The sequence below is a fragment of the Pavona decussata genome, unplaced genomic scaffold, assembly GCF_977016875.1.
Source record: "Pavona decussata unplaced genomic scaffold, jaPavDecu1.1 SCAFFOLD_543, whole genome shotgun sequence".
Lineage (NCBI taxonomy): Eukaryota > Metazoa > Cnidaria > Anthozoa > Scleractinia > Agariciidae > Pavona > Pavona decussata.
In genome coordinates this window covers 110,827-122,931 of record NW_028145838.1, presented here as the reverse complement: position 1 = coordinate 122,931, position 12,105 = coordinate 110,827, and the positions used below count along the sequence as shown (strand labels likewise).

The 12,105-nt window shown below is 39.4% G+C and overlaps 1 pseudogene; it reads right to left on the bottom strand.

Annotated features, from left to right (window-relative positions):
- Positions 1-6,251: 6,251 nt before the first annotated feature.
- Positions 6,252-11,047, bottom strand: LOC146449948 (uncharacterized; annotated as a pseudogene).
- Positions 11,048-12,105: the final 1,058 nt, after the last annotated feature.

The window sequence follows — 12,105 nt, the reverse complement described above, 5'->3', positions numbered from 1 at the left end:
TTTCTAATATTATTATCGGAGTTAGCTCACGAAGCAAAGGCGACGCACCCGATTGCTTATTGTTCTCAGGCGACACACCCGAGAGAACAACTGTGACCTAACAGTATCATGTATGTCTTTTACCTTTACACAATAAAACCATAAATATTTAACCGGTATTTTGGACACTTTTGTCGCACTCAGCGTGGTGAACATTGATTGCCAGTATCTATCATTTATTTTGGTCTTACCGTCTGAAATACTAACGTGTACAGTAACACGGTACCGCAACAATATCATCATAACAGGCATTTTAAAAATATATTTTGTTTTGACTCTGATTGTAAGAGTTCCTACACACGTGGGAAATGGAAGCTGGTGATCGACGCCGTTACACTTTTTCCCAAATCACGAATTCGCGAGTGCTGATCAAATATATAACGTAAACATAAAAATCGCACTTACCTTTGCGGACCACTGGAGGATGACGATTGACTTTATTTTTCATTCAATTATTGGAAAATGATGAGGAAAATTAGCTTGCCGAAAATTAAACTCTAAATTTCCATCGTAGAGACCATGGGCGAACAAATCATTCATGTTATGGTTCGTCGATTTAGGATCATTTAGCGCGCCAATTAGATTGGCGGGAAACGAAAACCTTTAGCAAAAATCGTCATTTTTCCGTTTCCGACAGTCGATGTGTAGTCAGGCTTTTGGACAGATCACAGGAGTTTTCGTTTCCAGTTAACTGTGCGTTTCCACAGAAGCCAAGCTTTCTAGTAACAAAAACTTCATTGCTTTGCGGCAAGCTCGATCCAGACATTACACGCGACTGAAAAAGATTCTTTACTATACTGTTGATAGATTGCTGCTTTCGAACAGGAATTCGATCATAGCAACCGTCACTCAACCTAATTAGTTTTAACACCTCTACGCGGCTCCTCATGATTAAGGACACTAACTTGCGGTCCCGAGGGTGTCCACAGTAAAGGGAGTTGGTTGCAGTTGAAATTGTTAAAAAAAGATCAAACATGAGCCCACTTTGAAAGAGAGCGATAGCCTGGGTCGAAAGCAGCTTCCCAATCGATTGTGGGAAGGTTTGGGGGACGTTAGCTATTACCATCGCATTCATCGTCCCCCAAACAATCCCACAATCGCTTGGGCAGTTACCCTCGACCTAGGCCATCACTCATTTTCAAAGTGGGCTATTTGGGAGTCAAGAAAGAAGCCACACCAATTTCAAACCCTTAAAAAACCAAGCAAAACCAAACTTTGTGGCAGTTCCTAAAATGTTTGGTATGACATTTAATTGTCTACGTGCCATTTTCTCTCCATTGAAACGGCATTTTCACGGTCATGTTTTTTTTTTAAATTCGAATGGTTTCCAGAGGTTTTGGATATTTTAAAAATCGGCAAAGACAAGATGACAGATCCAAGATGGCTGCTGTCTCTGACTGCACCACAATGCTATGTACTATATATAAATTTAATGCATGGCTTGAGTTCCTGAACTCTAAAATGTACATTCGTTGCTTTTGTAACAAGGTTTGAGTTAATCTGATCACAGGCGGACCACCCTCTGTTTGTGTGGTGTAATGACTGTTTGCAACTTGAGACTTTATATTCTCGCGACACGATGGGTTGAAATTTTTACTGAGTAGCGATATTTAAAGTCGTCTTTTAACCTTTATGTTGAAAAAAAGTTTCAAGGAAATGTTGATTGAGTCACGCGTGGTGTTTTTTTTGCCATTCCGAGCCGTAGAAATCCTCCTTTGGCGCGTTTAATGTTTTACAGTGTTGCCGGCCGAAGGCCGGTATACCAGCCTTCAGCCGGCAACACTGTAAAACATTAAACGCGCCAAAGGAGGGTTTCTACGGCTCGGAATGGGGAAAAAAACACCACGCGTGACTCAATCAACATTTCCTTGAAACTTTTTTTCAACATAAAGGTTAAAAGATGACTTTAAGTCTCAAGTTGCAAACAGTCATTACACCACACAAACAGAGGGTGGTCAGCCTGTGATCTGATAAGCATAAGTATTTTAGTATAATGCTTTTATAAGTAACGTGATAAAAAGTGTGGTGAAATGTCGCTGATATGCGTTCGTTTGATTGGTGCGTAGAAAAAAATACCTCAATAATCAGGCCAAAATATTTCTGATTGCTGTAATTGATTACAAAAGATAAAAGCTTAGTCAAAAAGAAGTCTAGGTTTGCAAACTGCACCAGTAATTATCGTTGTGTGTCTAGTACGCCGCAATATTTAATGTAAAGGAAGTGTGTTATTTTGACTTTTTTAACTTGGCTACTGCTGCTTTGTGCACCACTTGAGTATAGATTAGAAATAAAAGCAGATTGTTGTGATATCTTCATGATACAATTTTAACCATTGCTAAGGGCTGATTCACACTTGTAACGCAAACGCAACGCAAATGCAAGCGCAAGCGCAAACAAACACAGGCTCGAAAATACGGGCAGCAGCTAACCCTCCGGCAAAAATATATTAGACATGTTTGACTGAAAAAAATTCCCACTTTTACGGACCCTCGCTATTAAGGACACTAATTCGCGGTCCCGAGGGTGTCCGCAATAAAGTGAGTTGACTGTTTAGCTACCAGCCTCCTTAAGTACCTGCCAAAATTACCCATTTCGAAACAGTGAACTCACACCTCGAGATTTCAATCAAACATATAATGAGCCAGTGGTCATAGGCTCGAATCTCGTTCAAGCCTAAAATTTTGTCAGGCTTTCTTTTCGCAATAGACTGCAAGCAGTTCCTTTCTGGTCAGGCGAGAGGGTGCGCTCACAGCGCAGCGAGACTGGAGCGAGGAGAAATAAACGAGAAGAGACTGGGGGAGAGAAGGAAAAGAAAGGGACTGCGCTGCTAACTGTAACAAACGCGTTCGAATTTCCCGTCGCTCCAGTAACGGAAAATTCCGATTGGTCCATAAACAATAGCTGCTGTCAAACAAGTTTGATGTGTAATTAACTTCTTCACACGTTTGATGTCAACACTTCAGATCACTAAGAAAATGGTTTCAGTCGTGAAAGAGAGTAGCAGCGATGTCTTCGTAAATTTAAGCGATCAAGTCGGCGGCTTAGTTCTCAAAGAGGGACAGAAGCTAGCAGTAGAAGCGCTCTTGTCGGGAAAAGATGTAATGGCCGTTCTTCCCACTGGTTTTGGGAAATCCATTATATATCAAAGCTTTGCATAATAAATAGCGAAAAACTTTGCCATCACGGCTTCGATCGTGGTTGTTGTTCCGCTTTGCAGTATTATCGAAGACCAGTTGCAGTCAAATGACTTTGGTTTAAAAGCAGTTGCCTTCGACAAGATCCCAAAATTATTAAAAGACATTGGTGTCAACTAGTACAATGTAATTTTCGCATCCGCGGAACAAGCTTTGTCGGCAGAATTAATTACACTTCGGGCGTTTGTGTCGTCGATTTCTTTTACTCTGGGCCTCGAAAAAAAATTTAAATGCACCACAACTTCTAGAGATTTTGGCTTTTCAGAGAAGCTTGGATCAATGCCCAAGCTCGGCGATTCTTCCTGTTCGCTCCTATATTCTGGTGATTGAATAACAATGTTGAGTTGTTATTTATTAGCTGTCATTCAGTAAATTGGATTTTTAATGGGTTTAACGAATTGTGGGCGGAGTTACCCTAAACGCATCTGTTACAGCTAAGAGCGCAGTCCCTTTCTTTTCCTTTCCCCTCTTTCACGCCTCTCCCCAAGCTCCCCTCCGCTCGTTTGCTCCAGGTTTTTCTCGCTCGGCTATTTCGCGCGACCTCTCGACTATCCAGAAAGGGACTGCTTGCAGTCTATTTTCGCAACTGCTTTTGGCACGGTTGAAAACTCATTATTTTAAATTAGCCTTTAGCTTATGACTTGTAGTATTTTAACACAGATCTTTTGTATGCATATAAATATATATATGTGATATTCTTTATTTAGTATCCATTTATTAACCATTTAAAAGCTGTAACATTGTAGTATTATAAGCATTGTAATGTAAAGCGCATTAGATCATCTTTCCAAGCTAATAGAAAAAATCATTAACCACAGTGTCACTCAGTAAGTAACAGGCAACTATGTAAGATCAACTGATGAACAAGCGCCTAATACCTTTTATTTCAAATTACCCTACATGGGTTATTTTTCTAGCATCGCTCAAAAGCGCATTCGTCGACTTTCACATTTCTATTGAAATAATACAAAAAAAGTGTTAGCGTTTTCCTCTTTCAAAGTAGGTAGCCTCTTTACTGTGAGAGACCCTATCCCCAATGGACTCCGATCATGTGTGGTTTATAAATTTTCGTGCGCAGGCTGTACATCTTGCTATGTCGGTGAGACCACCAGACATTTCAACACACGTGTAAGGGAACACTTGAAAACGGAAAGGGCCTCACACATCTTCAAACATCTGAAGACTTCGCCAGCATGTCGCTCTGCATGCTCCCGCGACAATTTTGCCATCATCGATCAGGCATCCACGCGGTTTGCCCTTAAAATCAAAGAGGCGTTGCACATAGTTTGGGAAAAATCTACATTCAACGCACAAATCAAACACGTTAATTTAAAACTTTCTGTTTAATTTTGTATTACTATTGTTATTGTCTTAATTGTTTCTATTATTATTGTATTTTTTTTAGCATTTATATTCCACTGTAATTTGTTACGAGTTCATTTCACACTGAAGATGGCAGAGGCAACTGCCGAAACATGTCTGTTGTAAAACTCAGGAGTGTCTTGTTTTTCATAAAATGAATTTCCTCACTGCTTTTATCTAGACCATTAGATCATATACCCATGTATTTTGCGCTATATAAATAATAAAGTTATGTTATGTTGCGTGCTAACTGGGAGGATATTTCTTCTATTTCATAAAATTTGTAAGACGCCGAAACAGACAAGCGTCTCATAACCATTACAGGTAATGTCGGTATCAATCGCCATGGTTCGTACATAAGGGTCCTGCTAGACCGTTATCAAACGCTCAAATTTAACAGGCATTCTATGCTTTTCCCACACCCTTTCAAGGTTTGGCTGGGTTAATTGTTCCACTAATACAACATACATAGTTCGTTGCTGGACTCAAAGAATAACACACGTTTTTCTGCTTCTTTAGACATTTTACAAGGATCACTCAACCTGGGCTTTACAGAAACTACAACAGCAGTTTAGCTACCTTATAACAAAACTTCAAATTTAATTAAAATCTATCTTAAAATCTAAATCTTTACTTTGCTTGAAACACAGATCACCAAAGTGTATGTGACACAGGTAACCATGCAAGCGTGATATAAGAGTTTATATGGCGTTAAGATTAAATCGAAATTTAGACAAGAATATTCCCACTTTTTTAAAAAACCCACAAAAAATAAAAGTCTGAGAAAGCTTACCCGGTGTCTCTTGCTGTGTTTCCAATGTTTGTCAGTGCTTCCAAACGGAAGGGCATTTTGAATAATAAAGAGCATTTTGGAACATGCCTCCTGAAGATCTTTCTGCATGCCAGATTTGAGTGGGGGTCAAAAATTTTCATTTCCTACTTTGCTTGATTTTTACAGAGTAGTGTTCTTAAACATTGTAAAAACATATCGTACCACTTCATAATTCTGTTATATGTTTAGTTAAGGACGATGCCTACTGTTGTTACTGCGCTTACGTTCTGCGCATCTCGAGATACTCAAGTCTCCTATGGGTGGTTCCTACGTATACAGGGATATTTTTGTGTGGTTTAAAACTATGCGAAGACAGCAGAACTTAGCAAATACTGCTGGTATCCAAAAAGAAAATTGGGAGTAACCATGTATTTTTCAAAGATAATAGAGCTTCAAAATGGGAAAAAATGCCATACATTGCTTTGTATTTATCACTTTTTAAAATTATATTTCTGCTTGATTATCTCTATAAAATGCATGGTTACACCCAGTTTTCTTTTTGGATTCCACTAGCCCCTGCTGAGATATACTTTTCCCGCATAGTCATAAACTAGGCAAAAATACTTCGGTATTAGTAGGCACCGTCCTTAAGTCATCATAATTAATCACCCGAGTATTTAGTTTTTTGTATTTTTTTGCGTTAAAATTCAATGAAAGAAGCTTCAATTCAGAGAAGCTTGAGTACGGTTGAGGTCAGCGTAAACCTTTATTTAAGAAGTCGAAGGTCTAGAGAAATCCTCAACATTTAAGATAAAAAAAATGCTTTAAAAAATGTGTGTATGTTTGGAAAATTGACGTGGCTTTTCAGCTTCGTCATTTACTTTTCACATAACCAGAATATAACCCATGCCCTTTATATTCCTGTTGCCGTTATCGCCACCGTGGTTCGCCGCATTTCCACATGTGCTGGAGTCATCAGGGTCGCCTGCAGTACCAAACCCTATTCTAGAGTCGGGGGAATAGCAGTCGTTTTGTTCGTTAGCAAGGATACCAATTCCTGCCTTGGCAAGAGAATTTACGCCACCCACTACGTTGAAGCCTTCCTTGTTACAGTTGGTCTGCAAGGAAGCTTCAGATCCAAATTAGCGTCTTCCACATCTCACGACCAAGTGATGTGCTGCGGTATTGCCCGTCAGCGATCAGTGAATGTAAAGAGTTTGCCTGCTTAGTGGTGACAACGAACCTGATATTCTGGCCGATCTTCATACCGAGGCAGATCTTGGAGAAAGGTGTGTTCCAGTAGGTCGGTAATTTTGTCTCGTGAGAGTCAAACCCAGTCTTCCTTCCGGCAAGGTTGAAGTCGACTTTGTTCCTCCAGAGATTGGAATTGTAGTAAAAGGTATTCTAAAGAAAGGAAAGACAAACATTAATAATGATTGTTATTTGCCGGTTCAAGGTAAAGACCTGCAACAAAGATTTTAAGGATCTTAGATTCTCTTTTGATAAAAAAAACTTGCGCGACCAAAGGAAATTCATTCAATAATCTGTTTGACTTCCTTAATCAAACGGAAGTCATCCTAGGTGTCATTTGACATTCTTTGCTTGATGACGTCACATAACTTGTTTCTGAAAATGCGAAACATAATTCCGCCTTTTAATGTGGTACTCCTCGATCACCTTTTGAAGATATTTGGACTTTTATCAAGTCACGTAGCCTATTTCCTTAATTGACAGTTACTGCAAACATGTCGACATCATTAAAAGGCGGAATGATAAAGGAGTAATCCTTGAAAGGAGTAATCTAATAAGCGACAAATAAGATTGATATAACGTAGCTTTCTGTACCTCACTTTTAAGATTGTAACCGTTATAAGAAAATTTCAGGTCACGTGACTAGACTGTAATATAACAAATTTGGACTATTCATTAGTATACCAATAACAAATTGTTTACCACGTTTAAGACGTTTTACGGATATTTGACAAATGCTTCCCTTTCAAATAAAAATATGTAAAATTATTAGGCAGGTCAAGCCTTAATACACTTGAGGAAAAAGCAAAGGAAGATTAAGACTATTTTTAAAAGTATTCGTTGCTCTGGTAGGCTGAGATTGTATTTGATTAGGTGTGATGTTGCGAACGTTACGTTATTTCAAAGCTCACAATGCCTTAACCAAAAACTACCCTCTAGGGGTTGTTCTTTCAAGGAAGGAATTGAGGTAACGAGACTGAGAAAAAGTACCAATTTAATACCTTATTACCGTCAATCTTCATGACTGGGGTCCAGCCCCCAGCTCCGCACCCAAAATCGCCCATATGACACAGAACTGAAGTTGGCTTCGATTCCAAGTTAAGGGTAATTACCTGACTCTCGCGCGACCTGTTAAACATCGAAGAGATCTTTTAGAACAGATATTACAAAGAATGCGTTGAACACTGTCTAAGACGACCCACTCAATAGGCCATTTCCAAGTTGCTGCCAACCTCATCATGAAATCCAGGCTGAGTGCTTTTCATATGAATGAATGCAAATGATGAAAACTAATTTTCATAATAAAGACTTTACACTTAGCCTCGCTTTAAAAATGAGGTTCAAAGCAACTCGGAAATGGCCTATTATAATCCCTTATTCTTTGGACTATGACGCTGGGTAGTGGTTAATTTACATAATGACACTTACTTGAATACGTCATGCAGCTCCTTGCATGATTTGAGTTCTGAAAAGGAATAACATTAATTCAATAGACGCGGAACTCAAGAAATGTTCAATAATGTTGTTTTTCTATGAAATGTTAAAAGAAATGTTGTTTTTCCATGTTTTATGCAGGAGTTTAATTTTCTCAACACTCCATCTTTAAGACTATACTTTACCCTAAGACCTTCACCTGGTGTGAACCATTGAAATGGTTGTCGTAGTTTTGAATTTTGAACCTTTAAAATGCAATTTTTTGATGCAAACCAGCTGCTGTCAAACTTTTTATCGGGATACAGTTTCAGCCCACTGACGGATCCTTTCTTTCCCTACGAACGTTCGGTTCGACACCTTGTCATTTTGGGTGTGGTAATTACCGTCCTTTTCACATCAGCTTGCCACGAGAGAGAGCAGTAACACAGCTGTGTTAAGTCATCTGTATCTTCTTTTCTTCACTTCAGCATTGATTCTCTGAGACTTGTTTTCCTAATTAATAATAAGTTCATTGTTTGACACAATGAGTGGCCAAAATCACTTTTCATGATTTTTCTGAAGCACTAATACTGGAAGGAGTATAGCTTATTATTAAATCTTTCATTTATCTTCCGTTTGTCACATCCATAGAGTAACTGGACCATATGTGAAAAAATAAACACGGCCAAAGCTGGCACCAGGAGGGAGACGATGTAGCTTTTAGACGAAAAGAGTTTGCAGGCGATGTAGCCTTCGTCTCACGTTAACAGATCGGGGCCGGATCAGATTCTGGAGAAACTAGTATCAGGCTCTAAGCATCAGAAGATAGGCATAATCATAGGTCTAAGAATCAGAACACGAAAAGGCAAGTTCTTAGGAGAACTGCAAAATCAACAAGCCGATCATGTTCCCAGATGGCGAGGACACCCAAAAACTTAGCGAAGTCGACTATCCCGGTAGAACAGTGAGTTACAATAGAGCGTAGCTTGTAGAGATATGCAGAGCAAGTTATGCAAGCTACACTCGAGAATGGGTAACAAAGCAGTATAACAACAGAATCAAGTTGACTCTGTTCAATAGCTAGTGTGCAGCTGTAGCTGGTTTCACACCCGTTGTAACTTGAACCAAGATGAGGTTTGGCCACCATCGCTTACAACACATTTACTGCCTCGATAGGATCGGGGGAGGTATAAAAACCTTGACCAGCCTCTTGCATGGTAAGATGAAGAAAATTGTATGTGAAGCCTACCATTCATGATAGGTGGAGTTTCTCCCTTCCCGAAGTCCTTCTTTACTCTCGTCTTGCTTCTTATTTACTCCTCCATTCATCCCCTGATAATTAAGTATCTTCTCGAGACCGGTGCTTTCAACTATCAGGATTGTAATTCCTCGCCAATGTTCGAAAAGAGTAGGGTACAGAGTTCCCGGTATCATGGTCTATCCGACTTGTGCTATCGTTGGTTTGGGTCGGGTGAGATCATACATGACCTGCAGTGGCAGCTAGAAACGCATTCCATATGCTGCCCTCCGATCTCACCTCTCTGGTTCCTCCACGATTCAGCTACTAGCTGCAAAGTGAGGGAAATTGGCACCAGATCTCTCAATTGTGGCTTCCTCGTCGTCATCCCTTCCCTTGGGGATCTTGGCATCCTTTTTGCCATTTGTCTGCAATTAGCTTTTCCTTTCTTCCAAATACTTTTTATTAATTTATTCTTTTTTTTAGTTGACCTCTCCAAATCTGCCTTAGCGTGATGTTCTGATGATTTTTTGCAGCTTTTGAACTAAACTTTCTACGTCTACCAGAAGGAGTTCCGGAGCCGTATTATCGATGCCTCCTAACTTCCCATTTTTGAGCGTCTTGATTCTGTGTGCTACTTGTTCTTCATTAATTGGTTCGTCAACTATGATTTTGTGGTATTTAGTTTTATATTCACTGGAGTACCCCTGTTTAGAATTTCTTCAAAATGTTCTTTATTTCATCTTCTGAGATGTGGGGCTCATCTTTGCAGTTGTCTTTGGTGATATCATATAAAGTCTCCTTGTTACCCTTACCTATTTCATTCGAAAAATCGTCCATTAGATCATCAAGCCGTTCCCTATTCTCATTTCTGATCTTACTATGACTTCTTCGCCTTGTATCTTGTACGTATGCTTTGTATTCTTCCTATCATGGAATTTCTACTTTTCTTATCGGGTGCTTCCTTTATTCAGTCTTTGCCCCACACTGCACACTAATCCACAAATTGCTGTTTTTCTTCTTCCTTCCCTGCACGTTTTCTGCGGAACTATTATACGTATCGCTGAACCGGCTCAATTTGAAAGTATATCCCTTACTCTTTAGCTTGAGTTTGATCTACTGTCTGAAGGGTAGATGGTCTGAAGCTACTTCCTCGCCTCGCATGGCTCTCGTGTCGCTAACTGATTTCCGGAATCACTGGTAGGCAAGTATATAGTTTATATCTGCTGATGGGTTCTCCCTTAAGGTAAAGGCTTTGCGATCTACGACCTGTGTATGTCTTTAAGTGGATCCGGTAATATTGTACCCTTCATCTGATCTGGAGCTTGTCCAGCAAGGTTGAGCCTACCAGACATACCTGGCTGGAAAAGCTTCCTGCATCATCAAGGCAATAAAGCAACGAAGACTTCTTTTTTCCGTTGGGTGGTGTTTGTTTTTCGTTTTTTGTTTGTTTTAAGCTAAGGTGTGTTCAGATGAAGAGCTAATCTTACCTTTAATGTGCCACATTCCCATGTAAAATCTGGTTTGGTCTGCAACATAATCCATAGGTCTCGCCTCCTTTGTCATGTTATTCAGCTTGCAAATCTTTTCCGAAACGAAGAAGTTGTAGCTCTGGCACTTACGCTCGTTCTCACAGAGCATTTGACATTCAAAAGATTGTGTAACCGCTACGTTTTTAAACCGAAACACCGAAACCTCGGGAGGTTTGCACTGCTGGCCTGAGGCCACATTTGTAGAAATCTGGAGTATCAAGTAAAGCACAAAGAATGCAAGACCCATCTCATGAATTCCCATTTGATTGTGAGCTCAAAAGAGTTCTAAAAAAGAAAAAAGGAACATAGACATGGAATAGCTATATTTATCTTGATTTTTCTTTACTACATAACGTGGAAAACAACTTCAAAGATACCTGGGGTCTGAACAGTTTAGCGTGATTTCATGTTAGTTTGATCATGGGGCTATTTCGATTGTCACCAACACAAAAATCTATGCGAGGCTGATTTTATACATAGCCGTTTCATAGAAAACTGCCTGTTATTGTTAATCTGGGAATGGGGGCTTTTAATTGAACTTCCCTATAAAGATAAGCTTGCGACGTCATAAAAATTCTCTGAAGCTTGGAAAAACGCATAATTTTGGATGAAAACATGATTAATGAAAAGAAATTTGAATCATTTGTCAGCTAACGAACTGTGAACCCATGCCCAAAATTACTTCCACTTCTTATAATTGGAAGAATATTATAGCATATCACTTTTTCGTCGTTTAAGGGTAGACTTAAGAATAAAAGTCCTAAGGGTAAAAGCCTACGAATACCACTGGAAGGCCTTCTTTTTTTACTTTATGTGGACTTTCTCTTAATGATAAGTGTTAATTTTTAGAATGATTGTGTGTGTTGGACGATGTGTCTGCAGGAAAACTCCTGAAAGGGAGGTCAAATAACAGACTGGGTAAAGGTTATTTCGCGTGTCACCAAACAACTGAAAGAGAACACGAACATATCTGGCTATCATATGAATGAAGAAAACATGGCTGAATAAGAAGGTTTAACATTTGTGACAGCCGTGCATTTATAAAGAAGCCCAAACTTGTTGGGAAAATTGAGAAAATGAGGTAGGCGACTAAAACGGGTCGGACGGATTCTCCGCCAATTGCAACTAAAAATGGAAGCAGTTATTTTCCATTCCTTTCGTTCTCCAGAATATCAAAATTAATATATACATCGTGACAAAAATTAGCAGGATCTCCGTCAAAACACTTGTTTTTATTGCATGGAAAATTTTTAAACCAAGTTTGCCCTATTTTCAAACTGATGATCAAGTCTTATTACCACGTAA